This window comes from Urocitellus parryii, chromosome 3 (assembly GCF_045843805.1).
Source record: "Urocitellus parryii isolate mUroPar1 chromosome 3, mUroPar1.hap1, whole genome shotgun sequence".
Lineage (NCBI taxonomy): Eukaryota > Metazoa > Chordata > Mammalia > Rodentia > Sciuridae > Urocitellus > Urocitellus parryii.
This window is the reverse complement of record NC_135533.1, coordinates 12,285,265-12,299,322: the sequence shown is the minus strand read 5'-3', so window position 1 is coordinate 12,299,322 and position 14,058 is coordinate 12,285,265. Positions and strand designations below refer to the sequence as shown.

The following is a 14,058-nucleotide window of genomic DNA, read 5'->3' as shown; positions in this document are numbered from 1 at the left end:
CCCTCTGAAGGTGTAGGACAAAATTACCCTGCCAACATGCTCTAGATCTTCAGAACTGGGATGCTTTCCTATGGAATAGTGAATAAAACTAAACTTTATACCCACTGCTTCTTCTAGATGTACCACACTCCATTTTGTAAGATAATCTTACCATGATACTTTCCTGTCTCCCAGAGATAAGTAATAAATCATGGGTTTAACCCCATATTTTATAGAGATTGAACAAATGCAAAACAGGCAGCCCTGGACTGACCTTTGCCATATGAAGAACGGATCAGTTATGAGAGACTATAAAAATAGCATTCCTCTATCTGTAAAAAATATATACAAACTTAGTTCTTGTGAAATTTAATTTTTAACTTAAAATATGTCATCTGGATATTCCTAAGTGTTCTACTTTGGGAATTCCATTTCTTTACTATCCAAATCTATAAAACATGATTTATAATAATAAGGTCCCCATTTATTGAGTTTTTACCATGTGTCGCATGTCCTATATGTGTGAACTCACTTATCCTTTATAATGGCCTATACATTAAGTATCATTGATACTCTTTTTCTACAAATATGTTGAAGCTCTACGTTTTAAAATCTTGCTCATAATCACGCAGCTTAAGCCCTCCACTCATGACATTTTAAGAAGCCCAGCACCTCTCTGCTCTTTCCAAAGATTTATCTGATAGGACTGGAACTTATTTCTATCAATTTTTTTAGTTATCTTCATTCTGGTTTGTCCCAATACATGAAAACATCTATCTCAACTTCATTTATCAATTTACCACTAACCTCGTGCTGGAGTGGGATTTGGATATATTAAGGGAAACTCTGACCCAGACTTCAGAACATACTTTCATAAAACATCAGAAATCACACTGTGAGTGTTTTTAATTACCTGAAGCACATGGACTCTCCTACCAGAGCCTGGTTCCTGCTACATTGTAGGGACCAGCCTTGGGTCCTTATTTTTTTTTTTTGTTTTCCTCCTGTCTTAGCCAGCTACCATTCTTGTTCCCAATAAGCCCCAATAGTAAGACAGATACTTTTGTCTGTTTTTAAGCCCCCACAGGATGACTGAGCATTTTTGTTACTATCTTACACTGTGAAACCCATCTCTCTACCTGTTCTCAATCTGGTCCTTTCTCTCAAGTCCTCATGGATGAAAATATGAGGGCAACTTCAGTCAATTTTCTCACTTTTAAAATATGTTTTCTTACTTTTCTAAGAGAAAAAAAAAAGAAACAGGCTAGAAAACAACGATTCACTGTGTGGAGAATATACACAGAGGGCACATACACTTAAGGGACATGAGGTCCTGTAATCACCATCCTATTCATGAGTCCCCATATAACATTTCATTCAGAGTCACTCAATTGTGACCTCAACTAGCACAACTAAATCTCCAAGAGATTTATTTCTGGGTATCAGATGATGTGGTGCTTAAAAAGTATCCCCATATTCTTTGACCCTTCTCCCTACAAAAGGTAAAGTCTTAATTCTTTCCCCCTGGAATGTAGACTGGCATCGTTTTTTACACTATTTCATGTCTATCAGACTGTCTTCTTTTGAGGAACATATGCTTGGACTCCAGCCACTACACTATAAGGAAGCCTAGAAAGTCCCATATGGAAGCCTCATGGAGAGGTCGGGTATAAGTGCTCTGGCCAACCGACAGGCAGCAGCAACTACCAGATGTGAATGAGGAAGCCTTTGAGGTGGCTCCATGCCCAGCCACTAGCTGACTGTAAACGAGTGACCCCAAGCACCAACTGCGGAGTTAAGCCCGGTCAGATCCTCGAGCCAGAAACAACAATAATAATAAATGATGGCTGTTACTTTACTCTAGTAAATCTGAGGTTCTTTATAAAGCAGTCATCAATAATCAGAACATGTGGCAAATCACTTCCAACTCTACTCCATTTTTAATGGTGGTGATTCTACTTGAGTGAGGAGGTTCCCTATAAAATGTCCCCCTCGATCTCGAGGGTCTCAAAAGATATTTCATTGCCTAAGATATTATGGTATCTAGTGCTAATATCCATGTTTTACCATCTTCTGGTTTTCTCCATTCCACATTGGAGGGGTAATTCTGGGAAGTAGTGACTGGATGCGGGCGGGGTTGGGGGGAGGATCCTCAAGGTCATCTGGAGAAGGGTTGCCAGAGTGTCTCGTATTAAAGAGTAAATGTTATATAAACAAATATTGGTTAAATGAAATAAATGTGACTTTAGGATCTCCATATTTTCAAGACCTTCTGGATGCCATTTTTTTAATGCCTAAAATAGTGTTGGTCTATCCCTACATATTTCTCAGAGTTCAATGTGTATTTACATAACAATGAGGAATATGGGCTCTGGAGTCCAACTGGGGTTCAGTTTCTATGGACTTACTAGCTGTCTTATCCTGAGAAAAACGTTCAATCTTGTTAAGCTTCGATATTCTAATGGGAAGAATATTAGTGTGTATTTTCACAAATCACTGTGAGGATAAATATTATTTTAATTTCTTAAGCATAGTGTGTAGTACCTAGAACATACTTAATATTTGTTACCAATTGTTACTATTCATTTTTCACCTCTGCAAAAGTGAGAAATTATTCTTGAGTACTGTAACAAGAGGGCAAACAAACATACAAAAACCTTCAATATGTTTCCAGTTCTTAGAGTTGTTTGCTTTGGTTTCAGCACCGTCCTAAAATTTGGTTCCTCCTGTGATATAAATATTATTTTAATATTTATCCTGAGGTCAGGAATTGAGAATCATTGAGCCTTTGTGGATTTTTGGTCTCCCCAGCCCACTGTGCTTCTCTTGAGGGGAAAGTGCATTACTCCCTGCAATTCTGTTTCACTTGGGACATCCTGTGACCAACGTAAGACTATGAGAAATTACAGGAGGATAAGGATGGGACAGGTGAGCCCAGGAAGCCTCCAGAGCTGCTGTGTGCTCTGCTCATGGTCAGTTGGCTTTATCCCTAGAGATTAGTGTCAAGGGGTTTTGTTTAAAAAATAGTGATGACTTTGTGAACTAAACATCCTGGAAATTTCATTGACAACCAGTATTATCTTTCATAAAACCTAACACCTGTTTATTGGGAAAAATTCACAAAAAAAGAACTCCAAAATGAAGCAACAATAATAAAACACCAGAATTTCATTTAGAGTTGTCTACTCTTCACATGTCAGGCATTCCAAAGCTATTTTTTTTTTGTTTGCTTTGTCCCATTCTATGTGATTTCCCTCCCTCACCAAAAAAAAAAAAAAAAAAAAATCAATAGTTCTTTATATTAAAATGTTTCTTCTTTATCCTGTTGATGTAGTTTTTATTTCTTGTCTGGAAGTTGGATGATACAGTATTTGAAGAAAATATTTTGGAGGCACCCAGAGCTACAGAAAACTAGTTTTCAGTTGAACAAAGGCCCTTGTCTTGGTATCCTATAGCAACTGTGCTCCTACCAGCCTGCTGGTTCTCCTTACCCTGGACATGGCCGGGTTCTTATGGAAAACCTCACCCTTCATCCCATGTCAGTCTTAGAGCTCATCTACACATTAATCTCATTCTCCAAACCAGATTCAACTTTGAAACAAAGTAGAAAAAATTATTCTGGACAGTTCTTGAGAAATTGAAGAAGAGAATTCATGTTGTATATCATAGAGCTGGATGTTTATAAAGATCCATAAATTTTATAATTTAAAAAAAAATTTTAATGTTGATGGATCTTTATTTTATTCATAATGCTTCAGACTGGATGGGCACAATTCACAAGCCACTTGTCAAGCAGAAACAAACTTTATTTTTAGAACACACACTCCACGGCACCACAGGAGCTCTTCAGGAATTCCCTAAGAGCCCAACTGCCACCACCGGCTTCTGGGGAGCCTCTCAATCCCCCACTCCTCCTGATCTTGAGGCTGATTGGCTGGGTCACATGGGTGGAGCCAAAAGAGTCCCCCAATGAGCAGCTCTGTGGTCTGAAAGGGCGGAGAAACAGTCCAATGAGCATCACCACAGAGGAGCCAATCAGCTGGCAGCTGGAAGTTTGCTGGGGCCATGGTGAGCTAATCAGCTGGAAGTTTGCTGGGGCCCCTTCAACTGTGGCTCTCAACATCTCCCCCTCTCTGTTTAAACAACAAGCATGTGGCTTAGGGACCGTGCCTGCCTTAGGTTGTCCAATACTACATATGGTCCATACCAGTCAACAGATGAGCTAACCTCAAGACGTCAGCCTCCTGTCTTAGGTCGGTACCATTGCAATTGGTATTTATACATGATGCTGAGAATTGAACCCAGTGCCTCACACATGTGAGGCAAGTGCTCTACCACTGAGCCACAACCCCAGCCCCTGTCTTTATGATATTTTAAAAGTGTCTTCCTTAGTCTTATCCTTTCTAACCTCTTTTTCTCCTTTATATATCTACTTTCCTCTTTTTAAAGAATCACTGTTCTCACCAATTAGATCTCACCTTCAGATTGCACAGCCCACACAGGAAAACACATACAATTAGCTCTCACTTGGGAGGGTGAAAGTCTTCTATGCCAGTAGCTTATGAAAGTGTAGATTCAACAAAAATGTTGATGACTATGATTGGAGGAAGGGGGTCAAATTACTCAGCTAATAACAAAAAAATTAAATCTTGAAATGAGGATTTTGAAATGAGATTAAACTACACTACATCCAATTTATTTTTCCTAGATATGGCACTATTTGGCACCTCTCCTTTCTAAGGATGAACAATCTTAACAGGGAAACAAGAACAATAAATCAAAAAGAACTTTAGGAGATTAAGGAGAGGTTATTGATTTTATTATTTTTATTTTTGGTGGTCCTGGGGATAAAGCCCAGAAATGCTCCACCACTGAGCTATATTCCTGTGCTTTTTATGTTTCATTTTGAGACAGGATCTCACTATGCTGCCAGGGCTGGCCAGGATCAGGATCCGCCTGCCCCCATCAGCTTCCTGAGTAGCTGGGATTATGGAGGAGGGCCACAGGCCCCACAAGGGTTATGATTTTAAAACTGCAGTTTTTAAGTTCAAAAGTTTGATCGTTAAGAGATGAAATGTGTGAGGAGGACGTTGAAAATCCTGGTGACTACACAGCTGATGGGGTCCTATTGGAGCAATTGTCTTCCATCATGTGTGAGCTTTTCCTCCCGGGGGAGAAGTGGCCAAGCACAGCGCAAGTGCAGAACCCGGATGAGCAGTTCCTCAGAAGTCAGCTCAGCCTGTCCACAAGGAAGTGAAGTCAGATGATAAGGGCACACACCAGCATGGCACATCCTGTGATTCCTAAAGTGCATGATCTTTTGTTTTAAAACCTTTTATTTCTTCCTATAGATACAGAGCATGAATGTTATGAGAAATAATCACAACACAAAACTATTTGTATTCAAACTCTAATACAATCAGCTCTGTAAGTTGATTATTTTCATGTGTGGAAATACACACACACACACACACACACACACACACACGTATATATAACCATGGACTACTGGAATAGTATTAGAGATAGTGTTAGAGGGTATACATAACCAACAGATTAGTTTTCTTGAAGGCATCTGTTGTGCCTCAGGTGAGAATACTACATCAGTTAGTGGAGAAAAAAATGAGTTGCTTATTCTGTAGAAGCTTAGAACTCATAAAAAAATGGAGAAACAAAGGGACCATTGAAAACTGATATTTCAAGAGCTTTGATAACCCCATAGCCTTAGATAGGATAGATACTGAATGTGAATGAACGGTGCTATTAAGAACTAATGAGTATCTCTAAGACTAAAGAATTTTGAATTCTTTTACTTTCAACAGATTGATATTCTTTATTGAATTTAAAACAAGAAACTAAAATAATACGAAAATAGTATTTACATTTAAAAACACATTTTAAATACAAGTTACTTCTCAAAAGTTAACAATGGTTGCATTAAAATGATAAATTCAGTAATATCTCAGGGAAAAGAGGCTTATGTTTGTCTAATTAAAATAAATTTTCTTGGTTCAACTGATTGTTAGAACATGTTGAGGATTATTGCTTGGTAATGAGAGAACTAACAACTAGATTTTAGAAAATACCCAGTTGAAGCAAAGTAACTTTGTCCAATGGAGATATATTCACGTGTGTGTGTGTATATATATATATATATATATATATATGTATTATTCATATATATATGAAATTTTTACACAAGTAAATAAGCTTTGAAGTACTAGTAGGACACTAATTTACATAGCTATAAAATGTTATAAGCATGAAGTTGAGATTTGATTTATACTCTCCAAATTTCCAGAAGCAAGAGATGAAAGAATTCTTCTCCTAAAATAATTAGATACAGCAATAAAAAGCCTAGTCCACAGCCAGTTGCCCCCAGTCTCAGCTTTTGAACTCTTCACATTTCCTCATTATGTGCTACAAAGACGCCACACCTCTCTGCATATTACTGAATCATGAATTAGCCATTTATTTGCCATCAGTATGTTTCAGTAATCTCCTCTACACTACTGAATTGCTCGTTAGGTTAAATTGCAGTACATTTTGATGGGTCTTTGGTGTTTTTCTTTGATTTTGCTTTTGAAGAAGGCCTGTACTTTCCAGTCACATGTCCCGTTATCCAGTGTCCTCCTCACAGCACCTGCCGGGATCACCCTCACATTCTACTGACTTCCTGTCTGCTTACCCATCAGCCTGTATCCACCAGGAAGGCAGTGGATGTGTCTGCACTGTACGTATTTATACATACAGTGTATAAATCAAAGCCAGTAATTTATAGGCACCTAGGAAGTATTTGAAGAGTACATGCTTGATTAATGAACAGAATACCTATACATTTTCACATGGAAACAAAAGGCATATTTATTTGGTCCACACGCTATTAAACTTTATTTCAGTTGTTTCTGACTTTTCATAAACATATCTGATTATTCTGGTGAAGATTGTTCTCGCCATTTAAATATCCCCTTATTCTTTGGCAGCAATCCTATCTTAATTCAGTTAAACAGTCATAAACATTTGGCCATCAAGTACTTGGATTCAATGAAGCAAGGATTAACAATATACTAAAAAGAAGGGTGTCTGCTCTGATGTGCACTGAAGAGCACAGGTTTCTTCCTGTACTACCTCTCTTGAGATGTCTATTATAGACTACTTGTTTGTGTCGTCCTGAATTCCTATGTTGATTTTAGCCTCCAAATAATTAGCACTGGAGGGTGGAACTCTTGGGAAGTAATAAAGTTTAGATAAGGTTCAGGGGATGAAGCCAGGAAGGGTTCATGGATTTGACAGGAGGCTGAGGATATAGTTAGGTTTGGATGTGAGGTGTCCCTCAAAAGCTCATGTGTGAGATTCTGTAAGCAGATTCCGAGGAGAAATAATTGGGTTGTGAGGGTCTTAACCCAATCAGTAAATTAATCTCCTAACAGGAATTAACAGTGGTAACTAAAGCCGTGGGGTGTGCTGGAGGAGGAGTTGGGAATTGGTGATGTGGCCTTAGGGTATATTTTTGTATCTGCCAAGTGGAGACCTGTCTCTCTGCTTCCTGGTCATCATGTGAGCAGCTTCCCTCTGCCACACTTTTCCACTATGATGTTAGGTTCACCTCGAGCCCCAAGGAGTGGAGCCAGCCTTCTATAAACTAAGACCTCTGAAACTATGAGCCCTTAAATAAACCTTTCCTCCTCTACAGTTGTTCTGTTCTGGTCCTCAGTAAAAAAAACCTGCCTAAAACAGTACATCAGCAAACTAGGAGGCTGGCTCCCCCCAGATTTGCCTTGGGTATTCCTCACCAGCCCTCAGAACTGTGAGAAACAGCATGTGGTGTGTAAGGCACACGACTCTGGTATTGTCACAGCATACTGAGCCGAGACCCAGTGCTCTCTTCACCTGTCTCTGAGGCTGCAGTTTCCCATTCAGTCCTGCTCCATGTACTCCAATGTGCTTGTGCTCAGGGCTTAGTGAGTCCTTCCAGTACATCTGCATGGGAATCCTGTGTGGAAGCTTCCACTGTGAACCTTCTCTGGATGATCCATGGGAAGAGGAAGATCTGGGGAAGAGCTGGAGAAGGAACCAAGGCAGAGTGTGTGGGTACACTCTCAGGGAGCGCTAAGGGGGACAGATCATACCTCTAGATGACCTTTAAGACCTAGGGTAATACATCTATTTTCTACAAATTTATCCAAATTTGTACTTTCTATGGCCTCTGGTTGAAATTAGTACCTAATCTGGGGTTGGACTTGAAGAGACACGAGTGGTGGGAGTGGGCTGAGATAGTCTCCAGAGGCCATGCCTGCTATAGCAATGATCTTCCAGCCAGAAAACAAGATCTTGGGAAATATATGTAGGTGGATCTTTGGAAGATGTAAAATAAAAAAAAACTGTAATTAAAAAAATCTGCAGCTAGAGATGTCCTTTATCCTGAGGTTTAGATGGTTTGAAGAATAAAATGCAGAACATCTATCACAGAATCAGTGATGCACTGAGAATAGGGACCATTTGGGTTTCATTGAAACTTTACTCTGAAGTATTTTGATGACTTTGGCAATTGATTTTAACTCTTGGTACTTTAGTGTTGTCATCTATGAACTCTTGATCTATCAAGACCAATGCATGACCAAATGCATACTATAGTTGAATTTCCAAACAAAATACATGTAATATGTTAATAATAAAACTGGTAATTATTTTGAAAAAAATAAAGTGTTAGCAATGATCTTCTTTACTTGCTTATCTGCAATGCTACCCACAGAGTCTGCTGCATAGTAGGTGATTGATAAGTTAAAATTGATTAGGTTTGATGAAGGACTAAAAAAACTTCAAATTGTGTCCTATCCATAAAAAAGCAAGTGGTCTATTAAACTTCTTACTTGGTAGCAACTGTCAGGAGAAAGCTCATCAAAACCAAAGCAAGGACCATTCTTGGGCAGATGTAGTATGCAGCAAAATGGCTTTATTGAGATATTGATTTCAGGCATAGAAGGAGGGAGAAGTTCACTAGCAGCACTGGATCATGAAGACATAAAGGTGTTTAGTTGGCAGCAATGGTCTCCTGAATCCAGTCCAAGTATTTGCAGACCTTGGTGTAGACTCCAGGTTTGCCCTTCAGAGCACAGCCAGTGCCCCAGGAGACAATGCCCTGGAGCTCTCCATTGCAGGCTACAGGGCCACCAGAGTCACACTGAAGAAGAAGGAAAAGAAAATCCGAGCTCATGTCCATGTCCAGGGGGCAGAATGGGCTGCACAGGCTTCTGTCCTTATCCTTGGGCCATTATTGCAGACTGCCGATCCTCCATGGAACACCTTCTCTACCCCTGGAAATCCAACCCTCAATCTCATTATACCTATTATTCCTCTTTTTCTGTAGCCCCTCCTATTTCTGTAATAGCTCCATAGGCTCAAGCAAAGGTGAGGACTGAAGAGATTGAATGCCATCCCGCCAGCCCTGCTCCTCTTAATGGCTATTCCATTCTACCAGATACCACTCAGAAGGGTGCCTGGATATCAGGGGTTATGTATCATCTTCTTTTCATCTATTTTTCCTTAATATTCATCATCAATATCACAGAAAGAAAACTTGTCATTGTCTCAGTGATATTGCTCACTTCTCACAATCATTCCCGGGGTCAGTTTTACAGTATTCTATATTTCAGAAAAGGGAAAAAAAATATGATGGAGAAGGAGAGTGAGACAGAGCTGGACAGAGGCAGAGTAGTAGAGACTCACCTGGCAGGAGTCCTTTCCTCCCTCCAGGAAGCCCAGGCAGAACATGTTGCCAGTGATCATGCCTGGGTAGGCCTTATGGCAAGCAGTGTCAGGGAGCACTGGAGCATCCAGGCACTGCAGAAGATCAGGATATTTGACTGTTGAGTGAAACAGTGCAAATGGAAGATTACTCACAATGTGGCTGAAAAAAAAATTTTTTTTCCCACGGCACATCCTGTCTTTCAGGATGTTCCCACTGTTATCCCAGTTGCTAATGACTTCTAATTTGGGAGAATTTTTTAGTTATAATCAACAAGTTCTTCCTGCTCTAACCATAAAATTGGTGGTCAAGATCTCAAGTCCAGAGACTGTTTTGTAAAGTGGGTGTACACTTCAGGCAGTAGCAAAACCCTCAGCCCCTGTTTCCCTCCACAGGCCTAGTATATCACTACACACACTTAATTAAATACAGTTACCTCTTATAACAAGTTCATGTCTGTTGTGTGCTCTGCATGCCCTCAGGAAATAAATCTTCCCCACTTAAATAGTGTACTCTAAGACTGCTTATTTCCAATAATAACTTCTGTTAAAATTTGGATTAAATAATCCTATGTGTATTTGCCTCTTAGGTTCTGAGACTTTGTACCTGTTTTCATGGTGACATTTACCTCCAGAGCTCAGTGTGTTGCCCCAGCCAGACACAAGACACTCAGTCCCCACAGATGGACAGGATCTTGGCAGAGAGATAGTGGATACACGAGAGCTGATGGTAGCAGGTGATTTCAGTTTCAGAAGCATGATGTCATTATCCGCAGTATCTTTTGAATAGTTGGGGTGCAGGATGATCTTGGCAGCATCAATGAATTGCTCATCACCCTCAATGACATTGATGTTGTGTTCTCCCAGACGCACCTGAATGTTCCTGGTGTTAAGAATTAAAAGTTTCCTAAGTATGAACAAGAACTTCTTCTTCTGATCCCCTAATCATGAGCCGAAACCCAAGTGCCATTCTCTTCAAAAACTCTCAGTCACATGGGCAATCTTGTACTTAAGGTATTATTATGCACTACCAAATGTGGAGCAGGTCAGAGAATTCCTTAGGTAAGTTTCACTGCTAATAACTAATCACAACCCATCATCTTGTTAAAATAGTAAGGTATAGGAATAGAAACCAAACGACCCAATAACATATTTGGAGATGAAAAGGAGATTGGTGGAGATTAACCAACACCTGCCACTTCTCCATTCATCTGCCACTTCTCCATCAGTTAGTGTCACTGAGTATCGTAGGGTGATGAGACAAGAGTGAGAATTATAACAGAATACTTAGAGAGTGGAAAGAATTATGCAATTTTAATGTTTTTCTGTGCATACATGCATTTTATTGTCTCCACACACCATTGTCTTTTGTTAAGTGATGATGGGTAGGACTGTATTGATTCATATTCTTGAGCTAATTCTGGGGATAATTCATCTGCCACTGTTTCCCCTCATCAAAGACAATAAGGGCATTGCAGCATGAAACTGTCTCTCACAAGTATTGCATCACACAATACTTGAGGGTATAATTGGGGTCAATGTCAATGAGGGTGGTGAGCTATTCATTGATGCAGCCAAGATCATCCCACACCCCAACTATTTGAAATACAACGTGGATAATGACATGATGCTTCTGAAACTGAACCTGGATCTGAAAGCTTTGCCCCCCGGACATCACACTGTGGTTTGCCCCATTGTGCTCTGGTGGTCCCACAGAATGAATTGATCTTAGAGAACAGCATTTGAGCATGGGTCACTTACGGCCTGTAGCAGTGAGCTGCCGACAGTACCACTGGTCACTGATGAGGGAGCCACCACAGTTGTGGAAGCCAATGTTGAGGGACACCTGGTAGGGCAGGGAAGTCTTCTCACAGGTGTAGCCCCCCACAATCTTGTCATCATCGCCATCAATGGGAAGTGCAACTGACAGGAAAAAGTTGAGAACTTTGTTAAACAGATCCATCTTGCAATTTCTACGCCACCATGAAGTTTTTGCAGATTAACCAGAAAAGAGATGGCAATTTTTTATTGTCACAGTGAAACAGAATAAGGAAATTTAAGGTATGTATTTTAAAAAAATATTACCACTTAATGCTTGCAATATTACTATTAATTAGCATCTAGTGTTTAAATTTATGCTTTAAATTCGACATTTCATGTTCTTATGTGTTGCTTTCACACACACACATACACACACACACACACACACACACACACTTTTTACACAGTACATGCCTGACCACCATAAGGAATGCTTTTTACTCAAAACCCTGCAACCCAGACATGGAAATTGGTAGAAATCTCTCTAGGAATTTTGTTGGTATATGTCTGTGCTGGTGGATGGGGTATTGGTATTGGATAGCTTTCTCCATAAAGTAACAGAAAGACACTTTTAGAAGCCACCTGAGAATATTATGGTCTGGAAGGAAATAAAGAGTTGTGTACTTTTATTCTTTCAATTTATCTCCTCGGTTCAAGTCTAAATTTCCATTAAATCGTCTGACAGAACATTATGTTTCCCCTCCCCGACACTGCCCTTAACTCATTTATCTTTGTAATATTTGCCAATGTCTCCGTCATATTCTAGTGTGGCCCATTGATTTGTCAAGATTTCTTACCATTCCAAATGTCTGTGATTCTATTATATGAGCTCTATTTTTCCAATATTTTAAAATGAGGTTAGGAGAGAAGTTTCCAAGCATGAAACTACATGTATCAAATTTAAATCAACCCAATTTAGGAAAAAATAGTACCACTTTTTAGTAGTATAAAAATTACTGGTATCAAAATAGAAACAGTCATTTGTTTATTTTTTTCATGATTTAAGGACATGTGGAGATATCATTAGGAAAGTTGTAACAAAAGATACCTAAAGCTTTTATTCTTGAAAATAATAAATAAATACCTTTGCCTGTTAGCTCTCGGGTAACAACTAGCTCTTTGGTATCCAGGAGACCCAACCTTTGACATTCACAACCTTTTCAAGAGGCACAAATTAGTTTCAGTTGTTAATTCCAAATTCTTAGGTCAAGATGTGTACTCCTTTCAAGTAGACTCTTCTTTCCCTATCTCTCATTCTTCATAGAATTTGCCAGGATTTCCAGGACAAGTTTAGCTTGTCTATGCTGTTTATTTGAACCTGTCCTGATGACCATAACCTTTGTGGGGAAAATAAAATGTCAATATCCCTAAGCCCATGTGCCTGACCCTGCTGTTGAGATCTTTCACCCTTCCTGAGTACAGAGCCTGCATCCAGCATTCATGGTTGCTTTCCTGAGCACAAGGCAATCTCACACAGAGGATCAACACCCGCTGATTGTTCATTAAAAAGACTCACCAGCAGCTCCCAGGAGAGCAAGGAGAATGAAGGTCTTCATGGCTGCTCACTGAGTCTGGACTGGGAATGGGATTGAGGCTTTCCATCCACAGGTATTTATACCTACAGTTTGTCATTGCACCCATGGCCACAGGAGCCAGGAAAGTGATTTCACTGGAAACTCACATATCTAAATTTAGAGTCACTTCTCTGATACAGAAGGTGACTCAGCACCAAATTTAAACATCTACATTTTCCCATTTTTCTTGAAGGTTGTGAGAATGGAAATCAAAGACGCACCTGGTGGGAAGCATTCCCCACAATAGGAAAATAAGTTGGATTGAGGTCATGGGTCACAGGTCACAAAGCTCCAGGTTTCTGCATTCCTAGACAAAAACCTAAGGTCCTTTGTTTTCTCAAGTGTGTATGTTTGTCCTAAAGAATATCTGGAACTTGCACCCTTGGTGTTAATTGACATTGGCTCTTGCTCAAGTCTATATTTCATATCATGGTAGTTCTGATCTTGCATATCCATGTTAACTTTTCATTCAAGAAGAAACAACTTGTTCTCCTAAGAAATGATAAAATTGTTCTTATTTTAAATTATAATAAAAAGAGTAAAGTAAAAACAAAAATAATAACTTGTGTTTAGAGTACCTAAATTTTTCTCTAAGTTGGGTATATAGTAGTAGTCTCCTTTATTTGTGGTTTCATGTTTTGTGGTTTCAGACACCCCAATCAACCAGGACCCAAAAATATGAAGTGGAAAATTCTAGAAACAAATAATTCACAAGTTTTAAATAACTTTAGTTATAGTACATTGTTCCATTTGTTGTATTTTATTATTAGGCATTGTTTATAAGCTCTTGCTTTGCCTAATTTGTAATTTGAGCACTTCATAGGTATGTATGCATAGCAAAATCATCCCACGTAGGAGTTGGTAGTAGGTGTGTGATTTCAGATATCCACTGAGGACTTGAAATGTGTCCCTAAAGATAATGGAAGAACTACTCAATTCT

The 14,058-nt window shown here is 39.3% G+C and overlaps 1 pseudogene; it reads right to left on the bottom strand.

Annotated features, from left to right (window-relative positions):
- Positions 1-9,010: 9,010 nt before the first annotated feature.
- Positions 9,011-13,100, bottom strand: LOC113199675 (cationic trypsin-3-like; annotated as a pseudogene).
- Positions 13,101-14,058: the final 958 nt, after the last annotated feature.